The 16,377-nt window shown below is 42.5% G+C and overlaps 1 protein-coding gene across 1 annotated transcript in view; it reads right to left on the reverse strand.

Moving 5' to 3' along the window:
• Positions 1 to 15,752, reverse strand: part of EPB41L5 (erythrocyte membrane protein band 4.1 like 5) — a 189,666-nt gene extending 173,914 nt beyond the window's left edge. The window contains exon 1 of the mRNA XM_031651176.1: positions 15,697 to 15,752. The gene's annotated coding sequence lies outside the window, so the exon portion shown is untranslated. The remainder of the gene's footprint in view (positions 1 to 15,696) is intronic.
• Between the last annotated feature and the right edge of the window lie 625 nt (positions 15,753 to 16,377).

A 16,377-nucleotide genomic window follows, 5' to 3' on the forward strand; every position in this document is an offset into this window, starting at 1 on the left:
TGGCTTTGACCAATCAGAATTCACTCTTGGGAGCTGGAGCTCAAGGGCTCTCCTTAACTTTTTGAACAAATCCAAATTCTATTAGCCTCAAAGAGGGGATGTTGCTGAGACAAATAACTGTGGGTAGCTATAGAAGGTGCCTACTGGCTTGGCACGGCGGCTCACACCTGTAATCCCAGCACTTTGGGAGGCCGAGGTGGGCAGATCATGAGGTCAGTAGATCGAGACCATCCTGGCCAACATGGTGAAACCCCGTCTCTACTAAAAAAATACAAAAATTAGCTGTGCATGGTGGCGGGTGCCTGTAGTCCCAGCTACTCAGGAGGCTGAGGTAGGAGAATCACTTGAACACGAGAGGTAGAGTTGCAGTGAGCCGAGATTGCGCCACTGCACTCCAGCCTGGCAACAGAGCGAGACTCCATCTCAAAATAAAAAAAAAAAAAAAAAAAAAAAAAAAAAGAAGGTGCCTATCACAACCCAGTTCCTGGTGGCATTGTCTTGGCCCATGGAAAGATTTTCTTTTATTGAACTAATATACTGAACGAATACCCTCATTTGAGATTTTCACTTCTATCCTAGGTCCTGGTTTGCTCTCTGGTTCCACACAGAAAGGGGTATATCCAGTTTTGTGACACTCATATACTGTAATTTGGTGGTGGGGGAAGAGGTCTTTAGTTGAAATAACACAAATTTAAAAATTCAAAATTAGGTACAAGGTCTTGGAAGGGGGCCACACAGTAGCCCTAAAGCTTAAACTAGATTATCTTCACAGTAAATCTACCTCTACCCCTAAGAAAAATCAAAATCTCTCTTTCACATCACAACCCTTTAAATAATTGAAGACACTTGTCCCAAGCCTGCAAAATCTTCTCTTGTTCTGATTTCCAGGCTCTTTGCTTCCTTGGTCAGCCTTCTCTAAACTGGTCCACCCTGGTGAGGCCATTCATTTGCGTCAAAGTATTCTGAACAGATTGGCTTAGAGAGAATTCCAACATGAGAATCAGTTCTCTCGGAGACTGAAGGGGTCCTGCATTCCAAAAGAACAATGATGGCCATGATGATATGGTAGGGAGGAAACAGTGAAGGTACTGGTGAAACAAGAATAGGCCATGAAAAGAAAGTACCCTCAGAAGACTTGAGTATCATGAAGAATTTGTTTCTCAAACACTGAATCTAGGAGAGCATTATCTATTCAAAAAACGTGTACGGGCCGGGCGCGGTGGCTCAAGCCTGTAATCCCAGCACTTTGGGAGGCCGAGACGGGCGGATCACGAGGTCAGGAGATCGAGACCATCCTGGCTGACATGGTGAAACCCCGTCTCTACTAAAAAATACAAAAAACTAGCCGGGCGAGGTGGCGGGCGCCTGTAGTCCCAGCTACTCGGGAGGCTGAGGCAGGAGAATGGCATGAACCCGGGAGGCGGAGCTTGCAGTGAGCTGAGATCCCGTCACTGCACTCCAGCCTGGGCGGCAGAGCGAGACTCCGTCTCAAAAAAAAAAAAAAAAAAAAAACGTGTACGAATAAATTAAATCAACAAACAAAACCAGGCTGGTCGTGGTGGCTCACGTCTGTAATCCCAGCACTTTGGGAGGCCGAGGTGGGCAGATCACGAGGTCAAGAGATCAAGACCATCTGGCCAACATGGTGAAACTCCGTCTCTACTAAAAATACAAAAATTAGCCAGGTGTGGTGGTGCGTACCTGTAGTCGCAGCTACTCGAGAGGCTGAGGCAGGAGAATCACTTGAACCCGGGAGGTGGAGGTTGCAGTGAGCGTGAGCCAAGATTACACCACTGTACTCCAGCCGGCAACAGAGCAACACTCAGTCTCAAAACAAAACTAAACAAAATAAAACTAAAACCAGTCATAAGAAACTCGCATGGCCAGGCATAGTGGCTTACATCTGTAATCCCAGCACTTTGAGAGGCCGAGGCAGGCAGATCATCTGAGGTGGGGAGTTCAAGACCAGCCTGACCAACATGGAGAAACTCTTTCTCTACTAAAAATACAGCAAAGTTAGCCAGGCATGCTGGTGCATGCCTGTAATCCCAGCTACTTGGGAGGCAGAGGCAGGAGAATCGCTTGAACTCAGGAGGTGGAGGTTGCAGTGAGCCGAGATGGCACCATTGCACTCTAGCCTGAGCAACAAGAGCAAAACTTCATCTCAAAAAGAAAAAAAAAGAAACGCCTATAAGAGAGACAATTTTATTAACATATTACAAGGAGCCTAGAGTTTGGTTCGGAAGCTAAAAGGCCCCAAACAACTTTAAGTCCTGTAAAACGAAGATGATGCCAGCTTCCTCACAGAACAGTTATGAGTCTTACACAAAATAAATTATCTATCATGTTTTCAAAATCATGCAATACTACACATGAGACGATGCACATTTTACAGACCTAGGAGCAAAGATAACCTTTGTGCTACAAATGGAAGACTAGGATCTCCTGAAATGGAGCCACAGCCCAAGCCTACTTTCACGTGATTTGGTGGCTCCCTTTACCCAGCTAAATCTTTCCTGAGCCAGAATCGCATGTCTGAAATTCCACCCTTCCCTTCTTTGCAAATATTCCTGGGAGGAGCAAGACCTTAAACTAATTCATACTAAATGATTAGCCACATTGGCTAATTGAAGGACACACTAACCGAATAGGGGAGTCAGGGGTTGGAAGTATACAGAGAAGAGACCTGGAAGGGTGAGTTGGAGACAAATCATTTCTTTCTCCAAAGCCTCCAGGCTTTCCCCCTACTTTTGGCTACTCAGGGCAAAGGACCAAATGCATCATTTTGTTCAGAATTATCTGGAACAGTGATTTACTTCCTTGGTAGCCTATACTCTTTATACTATTAGGAAGAAAAAAAAATCAGAAAAGCTTGATGGATCCAGGCAAGTTCATGATATTGGGTAATAGACAGGCAGAAGTGAAACTATTTTACCATTGGTTTTGCCTACTGGTGAAACCATGATGAGACTGAGAGTCAGGGGAAGAAAAAGGTAGGAGCCAAAGCTCAGTGCTTCTAGAAGTTAATGTGTATATGGGTCAGCTGTGGATCTTTCTAAAAGGTTTAAGCCTGGGGTGGGGCCTGAGATTCTGCCCTACAAACAAGCTTGCCGTGTGTTGATAGTGGACATTAGTGGTCTACACACTGAGTAACTTAGTCTTTAGGTGACTGTCCCCATACCTGTGACTACTGCTTGACACCAGGGCCAGGGAATGTATTAGGAGACCATATGGTAGAAAGATCAGTGGCGACCACCCGCTACTAACTCATTTGGACAAGGCATCATCTTTCCTGGCATCAGTTATCTCATCTGTAAAATGAGGTAATTAGACTGGGCGCAGTGGCTCATGACTGTAATTCCAGCACTTTGAGAGGTCGAGGTGGGCAGATCACTTGACATCAGGAGTTCGAGACCAGTCTGGCCAACATGCCAAAACCCCATCTCTACTAAAAACACAAAAAAATTAGCAGGGCACGGTGGCAGGTGCCTGTAGTCCCAGCTACTCGGGAGGCTGAGGCACAAGAATCTCCTGAACCCGAGAAGCGGAGGTTGCAGTGAGCCAAGATTGCATCACGGCACTCCAGCCTGGGTGACTGAGCGAGACTCTGTCTCGAAAATAAAAAATAAAATAAAATGAGGCAATTAGAAGAGAGGATTCTAAGATCTCTTCAAGATCTTAAAACTTAGTGTTCTAAACCTGTTCCTATACATGAAGACGATTTTATTTAATGTTACATTAATCTCAGATAGAGAAAATCTGGGCTTAGAGATTATTAGAGTTTTGTTAAAAATAACTCAAACCTCAAGTTTCCTTTAAAGAAAGAATTTTCTTATCACACTTTAAATGCCCATTTTCCAAAATTTGTTTGAGAAATATGAGGTGCAGGTTAAAGTTATGACAATACTTTTTCAAACATATAAATTGGTATAGTTCCTTTAAAAATAGTTTCTCGGCTGGGCGTGGTGGCTCAAGCCTGTAATCCCAGCACTCTGGGAGGCCGAGACGGGCGGATCCCGAGGTCAGGAGATTGAGACCATCCTGGCTAACACGGTGAAACCCCATCTCTACTAAAAAATGCAAAAACTAGCCGGGCGAGGTGGCGGCACCTGTAGTCCCAGCTAGTCGAGGCTGAGGCAGGAGAAGGGTGTAAACCCAGGTGGCGGAGCTTGCAGTGAGCTGAGATCCCGCCACAGCACCCAGCCTGGGCGACAGACTCAGACACCGGCCTCAAAAAAAAAAAAAAAAAAAAAATTCTCTCGGCCGGGCGCAGTGACTCACACCTATAATCCCAGCACTTTGGGTGGCCGAGGTGGGTGGATCACCTGAGGTCGGGAGTTCGAGACCAGCCTGCTGACTGCATGGGAGAAACCCCATCTCTACTAAAAATACAAAATTAGCTGGGTGTGGTGGCACATGCCTGTAACCCTAGCTACTCGAGAGGCTGAGGCAGGAGAATCGCTTGAACCCGGGAGGGGGAGCTTGTGGTGAGCCGAGATCATGCCATTGCACTCCAGCCTGGGCAACAAGAGTGAAACTCCGTCTCAAAAAAAAAAAAAAAAGTTTATCTCAAAGAATATTGAATTTGGCTTTAGAGTCAGACAGACCTTCATTCTGGGCTCTGCACTCCATATACTAGCTATTTAACTTCCAGAGGGGCACCTAAACTCTCTGAAGCTCAATTTCCTCATTTATAAAATAGAAATAAAAGTTGAAACAATGGGCTGGGCGTGGTGGCTCATGCCTGTAATCTCAGCACTTAGGGAGGCCGAGGTGGGTGGATCACCTGAGATCAGGAGTTCGAAACCAGCCTGGCCAACATGGAGAAATCCCATCTCTACTAAAAATACAAAAATTAGTCGAGCGTGGTGGTGGGCGTCTGTAATCCCAGCTACTGAAGAGGCTGAGGCAGGAGAATCACTCGAACCTAGGAGGCAGAGGTTGCAGTGAGCTGAGATTGTGCCACTGCACTCCAGCCTGGGCGACAGAGTGAGACTCTGTCTCAAAAAAAAAAAAAAAAAAAAAAAAAATTCAAAGAATGTAATGCAAAGGTGGAAAATGTGCAGTTTAGGGACATTATTTTTAGTGCCATTAAGGCCAGAGAACAATGGAAGAGTGGTGGGAGATGAAGCTGGGTACTTAGGCAGAAACCACTTCCCAGGGCTCTGGATTTTCTCATTCTAATCTTTATCCTTTGAGGATTGACTCGGTTTCCTGGCAACAGCCAATAGTCAATCAGAATACAGTTCAGTGAGTATGTTGAAAAATAAGGTATCTAAAAACAATGTATTGAGAGAAGTTGGTCGAAATGGCAGAGTAAAAATCTCTGAAAATCATCACCACACAAGCAACAAAATACTGTAAAAAAAATGATCAGAATCAGTTTTTTTCAGAACTCTGCATATTAGCCAAAGACATACAACAGTCTGGCAGATGTTTATTCAGGAAAAATGGCTGAATCTTGATAAGAGCAGTAAGTTTTAGGGCATTTAAATGCACTATTCTAATCTCCCTCTTTCTAATTCCACAGCAGCCTTAAAAAATGCAGCCTGGCAGCCCCTGGGGGAGGTAGAACAGAGTAGCAGCTTCTTCAAAGTCCCATTCCCAGAGAACTGTCACTACATGATGTCTGGTGAAAACCCCATGGACAAAACTGTCTTTAACGTGATTCAAAGCTCATTCACGTGGCTGGGCACAGTGGCTCACATCTGTAATCCCAGCACTTTGGGAGGCCGAGGTGGGCAGATCACTTGAGGTCAGGAGCTTGAGACCAGCCTGGCCAACATCATGAAACTCTGTCTCTACTAAAAATACAAAAATTAACCAGGTGTGGTGGCGCATGCCTGTAGTCCTAGCTACTCAGGAGGCTGAGGCACGAGAATCTATTGAACCCAGGAAGTGAAGGCTGCAGTGAGCTGAGATTGTGCCACTGCCCTTCAGCCTGGGCCACTGAGCAAGACTCAATCTTGGAAAAAAAAAAAAAAAAGAAAAACCAAAGCTCATTCAGGACAAACCGCTTTCTTCCCAGGGTATTTGCTGAAGACAACATTATGGATGCCTGAGGCGGTTGAGTAAATAATAGGCCATCAACAACAACAAATGAGCTCAAAATCAAAAGTTGGGGATGAGATGTCCTCAGGGTCTTTGAAAAGCTCTGATATATTTAAGGGCATCTAGAAGGCTACTCGCATGCAAAGGGCTATGAATGTGACCAGTGCTATAAAGATGATGAGGAAAGATCTGAGAATACCCTGAACCCCTGCTCGAGCAGGAAGTGAAAAGCTAAGCCAGAGTTGTAAACTACCTGGCTAAATGTTGAAAGGCCGGGTGCAGTGGCTCATGCCTGTAATCCCAGCACTTTGGGAGGCCAAGGCGGGCGAATCGCTTGAGCTCAGGAGTTTGAGACCAGCCTGGGCAACATGGTGAAACCCTGTCTCTACCAAAAATACAAAAATTAGCCGGGCATGGTGGCATGTGTCTGTGTTTGTGGTCCCAGCCACTCAGGAGGCTGATGCAGGAGGATCCCTTGAGGCAGAGGTTGCAGTGAGCCGATATTGTGCCACTGTGTTCCAACCTGGGTGACAGAGTGATACTCTGTCTCTAAATAAATAAATAAATAACGTGTGCCCCAGCGAACACATAAAGCCTTTTAGCAAAGACTGGGAGACGTACTGCTTCCAGGAATTTAGGGAAATCTCTATCCAGTCATCCGGGTGATCCTAAGATAACTGAACAAAGACTTCCATAGTTACATACAGTAAAGAACACAGACTTCACAGAATTAGCTCAGGAAAACTGTGAAACAAACAAATGACAACAACAACAAGACACCCTAGAGAAGGGGAGATTCTAAATGCCAAAGTTTTCACATTATAGTCTTTTTTTAAAAAAATTTTTCTTTAAGTTCTGGGATACATATGCTGAACATGCAGATTTGTTACACAGGTATACATGTGCCATGGTGGTTTGCTGCACCCATCAACCCATCATCTAGGTTTTAAGCCCAGCATGCATTAGGTACTTTTCCTAATGCTCTCCCTACCCTTGTCCCCCACCCCCCGCCAGGCCCTGGTGTGTGATGTTCCCCTCCCTGTGTCCATGTGTTCTCATTGTTCAACTCCCACTTATGAGTGAAAACATGCAGTGTTTGGTTTTCTGTTCCTGTGTTAGTTAGTTGGCTGAGGACGATGGTTTCCAGCTTCATCCACGTCCCTGCAAAGGACATGAACTCATTCTTTTTTATGGCTGCATCCATGGTGCATTTCACATTATATTATTTCAAATGACCAGTTTTCAAAAAGAAAACATTAGGTAAGGAAACGAGCAAGAAATTATGGCCCATACACAGGACAAAAACCAGTCAATAAAAACTGTCCCAGAGGAAGTCCAAACACTGGACTTTTTAGACAAAGATATTAAATCAGCTATTTAAAATATGTTGAAAAATCAAATGAGGGCCCAGCATGGTGGCTCAGGCCTCTAATTCCAGCACTTTGGGAACCAAGGTCGGGGGGTCACTTGAGCCTAGAAGTTCAGGCCCAGCCTTGTCAATATAGGTAGACCCCGTCTCTACAACGAATAAAAAATTTACCCAGGCATGGTGGGAGGTCAATGCTGCAATGAGCCATAATCACACCACTGCATTGCAGCCTGGGAGACAGAGCAAAATGCTGTCTCAAAACAAAACAACAAAACACACACACACACACACACACACACACACACAATCACCAAGGAAATCAAATGTAAATTACTAAGAAAACTATAAGACTGATGTCTTAAACAGAGAACATAGATAAAAATTATACAAAATGAAGTAAATAGTAACTCTGAATATGCAAAAGTACAATAACTGAAATCAAGAATTCACTAGAGTAGCTCATTCGCAGATTTGAGCTGGCAGATGAAAGAATCAGTGAATTTAAATGTAGGTCAATTAAGACCATCTGGTGTGAGGAACAGAAAGCAAAAGTAATGAAGAACAATGAACATAGCCTCAGTGATCTGTGGGACACTGTTATGAGTTGAATTGTATTCCCCCAAAGGTATGCTGAAGTGCTAACTCCAGTATCTGTCAATGTGACCCCGGAAAAGACCCTTTAGAAAGGCTCTTTACAGATGTAATCAAGTTAAGGTCCAATGACTTGAGGTCGTTAGAGTAGACTCCAATCCAAAATGACTGCGGCTTATGAGAAAGAGAACTTTGGACAAAGAAACACACACCCCCAGAGAAAAGACTGTGTAGATAAAAACAAGGGGAAGGTAGCCATATGACAGACAGAGACAGAGATTAAAGTGCTGCATCTAGTAGTTTGAAATGCCCAGGATTGCCATTGAACCCTGAACAGAAGCTAGAACAAGCAAGGAAGTATTATCTACTGGATACTTCAGAGAGAGCATGGCCCTCCCCACACCTTGATTTAGGACTTCTAGCCTCCACAATAGTGAAAAAACACATTTCTGCTATCTTAAACCATTCAAGGTTGTAGTTTGTGAAACTTTGTTATAGTAACCTTAGAAAACTAATACAAACATTAAGTGTAACAACATATGTACAATTGGAGGCTCAAAAGGGGAGGAGAGAGAAAAGAATAGAAAGAGTATTTGAAGAAATAATGGCTGAAATTTGCCAAATTTGTTGAAAACATTAATAAACATGTTTAAGAAACTCACCCGGCACGGTGGCTCAAGCCTGTAATCCCAGCACTTTGGGAGGCCGAGACGGGTGGATCATGAGGTCAGGAGATCGAGACCATCCTGGCTAACATGGTGAAACCCCGTCTCTACTAAAAAATACAAAAAACTAGCCGGGCAAGGTGGCGGGCGCCTGTAGTTCCAGCTACTTGGGAGGCTGAGGCAGGAAAATGGCGTAAACCCGGGAGGCGGAGCTTGCAGTGAGCTGAGATCCGGCCACGGTCCCCCGCCGGGGGGAAAAGGGGAGACTCTGTCCCAAAAAAAAAAAAAAAAAAAAAGAAATTCACTGAACTCCAAGAAGGATAAATTCAAAGACATCCACACCTGGGTATGTCATAATCAAACTATTGAAAAACAAAGACAGAGAGAGAACTTAGAAAGTAGCAAGAGAAGCATGACCCATTACATACAAGACATCCTTAATAAGATTAATGACTGATTTCTCAGCAGTAATCATGCAGGCCAGTGGGCAAAGGGATGATATATTGGAAGTGCTGAAAGAGGCCAGGCCCAGTGGCTCATGCTTGTAATCCCTGCACTTTGGGAGGCCGAGGCAGGTGGATCACCTGAGGTCAGGAGTTTGAGATCAACCTGGCCAACATGATGAAACCCCTTCTCTACTAAAAATACAAAAAAATTAGGTGGGCGTGGTGGCAGGTGCCTGTAATCCCAGCTACTTGGGAGGCCTGAGGCAGAAGAATCACTTGCACCCAGGAGGCAGAGGTTGCAGTGAGCTGAGATCTCACCACTGCACTCCAGCCTTGTCAACAAGAGCAAAACTCCGTCTCAAAAAAAAAAAAAAGGAAGTGCTGAAATAAAAAACTGTCAACTAAGAATTTTCTATCCAGTGAAACTGCCCTACAAAAGTGGAGGAGAAATTAAGATATTTCTAAAAAAAATTTTTTTTTTTTTTGAGACAGAGTCTTGCTCTGTTGCCCAGGCCAGAGTACAGTGGCATGATCTTGGCTCAGTGCAAACTCCATCTCCCGGGGTCAAGTGATTCTCCTGCTTCAGCCTCCCAAGTAGCTGGAAGTACAGGTGTGCACCACCACACCCAGCTATTTTTTGTGTTTTTAGTAGAGGCAGGGTTTAACCATGTTGGTCAGGCTGGTCTTGAACTCCTGACCTCAGGTGATCCACCTGCCTCAGTCTCCCAAAGTGTTGGGATTACAGGTGTGAGCCACGTGCCCAGCCAGGATATTTCTAAATTTAAACAACACCAAGGAGACAATTTCTCACTAGTAGACCTGCCCACAAAAAATACTAAATGTAGTCTTTTAGGATGAAATGAAAGAACACTACATAGCAACTCATATCTGCAAAAAGGAAGAAAGAGCATTAGTGAGTTACTCATAGACAACCATGAAACACAGTATATATGCATTTTTTGTTAACACTTGGTCTCCTATCTGACTTAAAAGACACCTGCACAAATAGTTTATGTTATCTATGCTGATATGTATACCCAGTATAAATATTTCATATAATGATGCAGCACAAAGGAGGGGTGAGAAAATGGATCAATATAAAGGCCAAGTTTTTGTATCCTATTGAAATTAAATTGGTATTCATTCACACTAAATTATTATAAATTAAGGTGCTCATTAAACTCTTTAGGGAAACCACTAAGAAAACAACAAAAATATGTATAGTAAAATAAATGAAGTAATTAAAATGGCACATGAGAAAATATCTAACACAAAATCAGGTAGTAATGGAAGGAGAGACAAAATAAACACAAAACATATTTAAAAAGTAGTTAAATGGCAGATTTAATACTATTTTATCAGTATTACATTAAATGTAAATGGGTAGCTCACGCCTGTCATCCCACCACTTTGGGAGGCCAAGGTGGGAGGATCACCTGAGGTCAGGAGTTCGAGACTAGCCTGGCTAACATGGTGAAATCTCATCTCTACTAAACATACAAAAAATTAGCTGGGCATGATGGTGCACACCTGTAGTCCCAGCTACTTGGGAGACTGAGGCAGGAGAATGCCTTGAACCTGGGAGGTGGAGGTTGCAGTGAGCTGAGATCATGCCATTGCATTCCAGCCTGGGCGACAGAGTGAGACTCTGTCCAAAAAAACACACAACACAAAACAAAAAAGTAAACAGATTAAACATTTTAATTAAAAGAAAGCGACTTGTAGAAAGGATTAAAAACATGTTTTGCATAAGCCCTAGGCAGGTTCTGAAGATGACTACCTATAGAAATTCTGATCATCACCTTTGATATTGAAATACATGCCCAGCATCTATACTTGACTATTTAGGAGGACAGTGCTCATTCAGATATGAAAAATGGTAGCATGTCAGTTATAAATGAATGAGTCCTAAGCCAGGCGCAGTGGCTCATGCCTGTAATCCCAGCATTTTGGGAGGCCGAGGCGGGTGGATCACGAGGTCAGGAGTTCGAGACTAGCCTGGCCAAGATGGTGAAACCCTGTCCCTACTAAAAATACAAAAAATAGCTGGGCGTGGTGGTGGGCGCCTGTACTCTCAGCTACTCGGGAGGCTGAGGCAGAGAATTGCTTGAACCCAGGAGGCAGAGGTTGCAGTGAGCCGAGATCATGCCACTGCACTCCAGCTTGGGCAACAGAGCAAGACTCAGTCTCAAAAAAAAAAAGAAAGAGTCCTAATGCAGGTGAGATTTGATGACACAGATATTGGACGTGCATTACTTTCCTGTGAAATATTACCAAGTCAAAAGTGCTTTCATCTACTTCTTCAGTAACCCAGCTGAAGTATGATTACTGAGGTAGCAACCCAGACACAGTTACCTAAGATGAACATAACAGTACAGATCAGAAAATCTAATTTGTGCTACTTCCCATAGTCATGTGAACATCATCAACTTACCTACTCCCTGGGTTCATTTTCAGGTTGAATTATTTCAGCTTCTCTTTGTGCTAGCATGTGAGAGATCTGAGAGTCTTTTGTATATGTGAACATTTCTACATAGGTAAGGTGAGTTAATGAGTTTTGGAAATACTGGTTTTAGGCTTTTCTGTCCTGCTGAATTCTCTGTTTAATTTCCTAGTGAAGCCTCAAGTTTGCCTTACCCAATCTTCTGGGCCAGTGCATCTTTGCTAGGGATAAGCTAGATCTGTAAGATGCCAAATCTATATTTGAACCAATGACATTTTAGTAGTAGAATGAAATATGAAAATTGCCAAGTTGATATGGTAAAATATGAGTCTTTTCTTTTCTCCTCTTCTTTTTCTTCTTCTTCTTCTTCTTCCTCCTCCTCCTCCTCACCCTCCTCCTCCTCCTCCTCCTCCTCCTTCTTCCTTCTTGCTTTTTGCTTCTTTTTTTTTGAGACAGGGTCTTGCTATGTTGCCCAGGCTGGAGTGCAGTGGTGCAATCATGGCTCACTGAAGCCTCAACCTCCTGGGCTCAAGCAATTCTCCCACCTCAGCCTCCCAAGTAGCTGAGATTACAGGTGCACACCACCATGCCTGGCTAATGTTTATGTTTTTTTCTAGAGATGGGGTTTTGCCGTGTTGTCCAGGCTTGTGAGTTCAAGCAATCCTCCCATCTTGGCCTCCCAAGTGCTGGGATTACAGGCATGAGCCACCCTGCCTGGCTGTCTATTTCATATATAGTTCAACCTAATAATTAGTATTTTCATTTAGTGAGGTTTATTAAACTTAGTATGACAACTTGAACTCCTTTTTTCTTCAATTTTTTTTTCTTAAGGAATCCATCCTCATGGCTTACACTAAGTGAAAGACATTTTTTAAAAAACACTGTGAATATAGGTTTTAGTATTCCACTTAACATCAACATTTGCTTTGTATTTATTAGAATACATGGCTTAGGGAAGATAAAAGAAAATATTGGGTAGGAGTCTTCCTAGGTTTGGAATAAGTTACTCTTATTCATAATAGTCTTTTAAATTCAACCAATTTTCACTTATTAGCCAAATTTTATCTGAGATAATAAACTCCACTATCTACCAAAAAAGCACCAGTTTGGATTTAATCAGGAAAAAGAATTTTAGGCCACAAAGGTAATCTTCAAGATAATATTTTCAAAAAGGATAATATTTTCTAAACAAAGACAAGTGAAGAAACAAAAGCCAGCAGCACATAAAAAATAAAACACTGTAAAGAAAATGGGGGATCATTTAGGGAATTCTTTTTTTTTTGAGACAGAGTCGCGCTCTGTCACCCAGGCTGGAGTGCAGTGGGGCAATTTCAGCTCACTGCAACATCTGCCTCCTGGGTTTAAGCATCAGCCTCAGTCTCCGCAGTAGCTGGGACAACAGGCATGCGCCACCATGCCCTGCTAATTTTTGTATCTTTAGTGGAGACGCTTGAACTCCTGACCTTAAGTGACCCTCCCGCCTTGGCCTCCCAAGTGCTGGGATTATAGACGTGAGCCACCCTGCCCAGCCAGAATGTAAGAAAATTTCAATTGCATGAAGTCATTAATAAAATGTGGGGAAAATTCACACGATTATTACAATACATGCCCCCAAAGACACTTTATTCAACTAAATAGCTATTTGTGATTAAAAAATGGTGAACTGTAATAAAAAGTTCTTTAAAATAGTGAACAGTATGACTCAGAAAATCAATGAACAGTATGCATCAGAAAATCAACAGAAAACATCATACAAAAATTTGGAACACCATTAAAGTAGCACCAAGATACAAATGTTTCTTAGCATGGTTATTATTCAGTAGTTTGCTGGTTGGCCTAGGTGGCCAAAAATAGAGGAAAAAATAAGTAATCAATATTGAAAAGGAAGAGACCAAATCATTATGTTTACATATTAAGTCAAAAGGAGCAAATAAAAACCTATTTAAAATTAACAAGTGGCCAAACGCAGTGGCTCATACCTGTAAACCCAGCACTTTGGGAGGCCAAGGTGGGCGGCTCAGCTGAGGTCAGGAGTTCGAGACTAGTCTGGCTAACATGGTGAAATCTCATCTCTACTTAAAAAAAAAAAATTAGCTGGGCATGGTGGCAGGTGCCTGTAATCCCAGCTACTTTGGAGGCTGAGGCAGGAGAATCAGTTAAACACAGGGCGGGGAGGTTGCAGCAAGCTGAGATCGGGCCATTGCACTCCAGTCTGGGAGACAAGAGTGAAACTCCATCTCAAAAAAAAAAAAAAAAAAAAAAAAAAAAAAAAAAAAAAATTAACAAGCCATTACCAGACTTAATAAAACCTTAAAAAATCAAGTTTTCCTTTTTCTCAGAACAATAAGTTAGAGGGAAATATAACTTTAAAATTCCATTTATAATATCAACCACTACTTTCAGCATTTAGAGAAAAAACAATATTTAAAACTTAAGAAAATTAGTGAAGGACATAAAAGAAGATGTGAATACTTGCAAAGATGTTACATGTTCTTGTAAGAGGATCCTCATTTTGTGTAAATGTCCTTTTCAATCTACAGGGTTAATGTAATTTCAATAAATAAATCTCGAAAGTATTATTAGGGGCTGTGGCTTTCTGTAGAAGGGTAAGAAAAACCAGGAAGACAAGGCACAGAAGACTTACGTGCCTATCAATACTTACTTTATTATAAAGCCACAGGAATGAACATAAAGATAAAAGGAACAACTTCGCGAAATCTCTGTATGTAAGGGAATTTATTTTATTTATTTATTTTACTTTACTATTTTATTTTATTATTTAGAAACAGAGCCTTGCTTTGTCACCCAGGCTGCAGTTGAGTGGCACTGCGGCTCACTAGCTCACTAATGGCACTAGCTCACTGCAACTTTGAACTCTTGGGTTCAAATGATCCTCTCACCCCAGCCTCCCAAGTAACTGGGACTACAGGCACATGCCACTGTCTCCAGCTAATTTGTTTTATTTTATAATTTTTATTTTGTAAAGATTGTGGTCTCACTTTGTTGCTCATGCTGGTATTGAACTCCTGGCTTCAAGCAATCTTCCGGCCTCAGCCTCCCATAGTGTTGAGATTATGGGCATGAGCCCCTGTGCCTGGCCAGGGAATTTATCATATAATAAAATACCTTTCATAATTATTGGGACAATCAGAGTCTTTTTTTTTTTTTTTTTTTTTTTTTTAGAGGGGGAGTCTCGTTCTGCCACCCAGGCTGCAGTACAGTGGTACAATCTCAGCTCACTGCAACCTCTGCCTGCAGGGTTCAAGTGATTCTCCTGACTCAGCCTCCCGAGTAGCTGGGACTACAGGTGTGTGCCGCACCACGCCCAGCTAATTTTTATATTTTTAGTAGAGACGGGGTTTCACCATGTTGGCCAGGCTGATCTCGAACTCTTGACCTCAAGTGATCTGCCCACCGTGGCCTCCCAAAGTGCTGGGATTACAGGCTTGAGCCACCGCACCCAGCCTGAATCAGAGTCTTAACTTGAGACTCATGGATAGGCTTCCAAAGGTTCATAAAACCCCTGATGTTTTATACAAAATTTTATATGTGTGATGTACATATTTTGGGGGAGACTGTCCACAGCTTTCCTTCCATTTTTATTTATTACTATTTTTTAAAATTTTTTTCAAGACGGAGTCTTGCTCTGTCACCCAGGCTGGAGTGCAGGGGCACGATCTCAGTTCACTGCAACCTCCGCCTCCTGGGTTCAAGCAATTCTTCTGCCTCAGGCTCCTCAGTGGCTGGGATTATAGGCACCCGCCACCACGTCTGGCTAATTTTTCATGACATTTTAAAATGTTCATAGAATCAGCTTGTCAATTTTAGGGAAAAAAAAAAAAACTGCTTGGATTTTGATTGGGATACTTTGAATCTATATGTCAGTTTAGAGACAACTGCGATCTGAACGCTATTGAGTTTTCCACACTATTTGTGTCTTCTTTAATTTCTCTCAATAATGTTGATAGCTCTGTGTACAGATTTTGCAGTTGACAGAATATGAAGCCATTTATGGTAAAAACTTTCAGGATAGTAGCATTAGAAGGATACTTCTTCAATGTGGTAGAGGAAAGTCCAAAAAAATGCCTACAGCTAATATTACATTTGACGGTGAAAGAACGAACACTTTACCTCTAAAATGTAGAACAAAGATGTCCACTCTCGCCACTTCTATTCAACATTGTAATGAAGGTCCTAGTCAATAAAATAAGGAAAGAAACAGAAAAAAAGGGCATATGGATTCAAAAGCAAGATGCTAAAGATGTTAAAGACTCTATGAAATGGAAATTAGAACTAATAAGTGATTTCAGCAAGTTTTCAGGGCGCAAGATTAATAAATACACCAATTGTATTTCTACATACTAGACACAAACCATTTAAAATTGGTACTTTAAATTACCAGTTACAAAAACATCAAAAAACATTAAATACTTGGGATAAATTTAACAAATATGTGCAAACTTTTCTGAGAAATAATTTGCCTCCAATAAGCTGCACCCATTTAAAGTGTGCAATTCAGTTACTTTTTTTTTTTTTTTGAGACGAAGTCTCGCTCTTGTCGCCCAGGCTGGAGTGCAATGGCATGATCTTGGCTCACTGCAAACTCTGCCTCCTGGGTTCAAGCTATTCTCCTGCCTCAGCCTCCCGAGCAGCTGGGATTACAGGTGCCTGTCACCACGCCCAGGTAATTTTTCTATTTTTAGTAGAGATGGAGTTTCACCATGTTGGCCAGGCTGGTTTCGAACTCCTGACCTCGTGATCCGCCCGCCTCGGCCTCCCAAAGTCCTGGGATTACAGGCTTGAGCCACTGCG

Source organism: Papio anubis, chromosome 10 (genome assembly GCF_008728515.1).
Source record: "Papio anubis isolate 15944 chromosome 10, Panubis1.0, whole genome shotgun sequence".
NCBI lineage: Eukaryota > Metazoa > Chordata > Mammalia > Primates > Cercopithecidae > Papio > Papio anubis.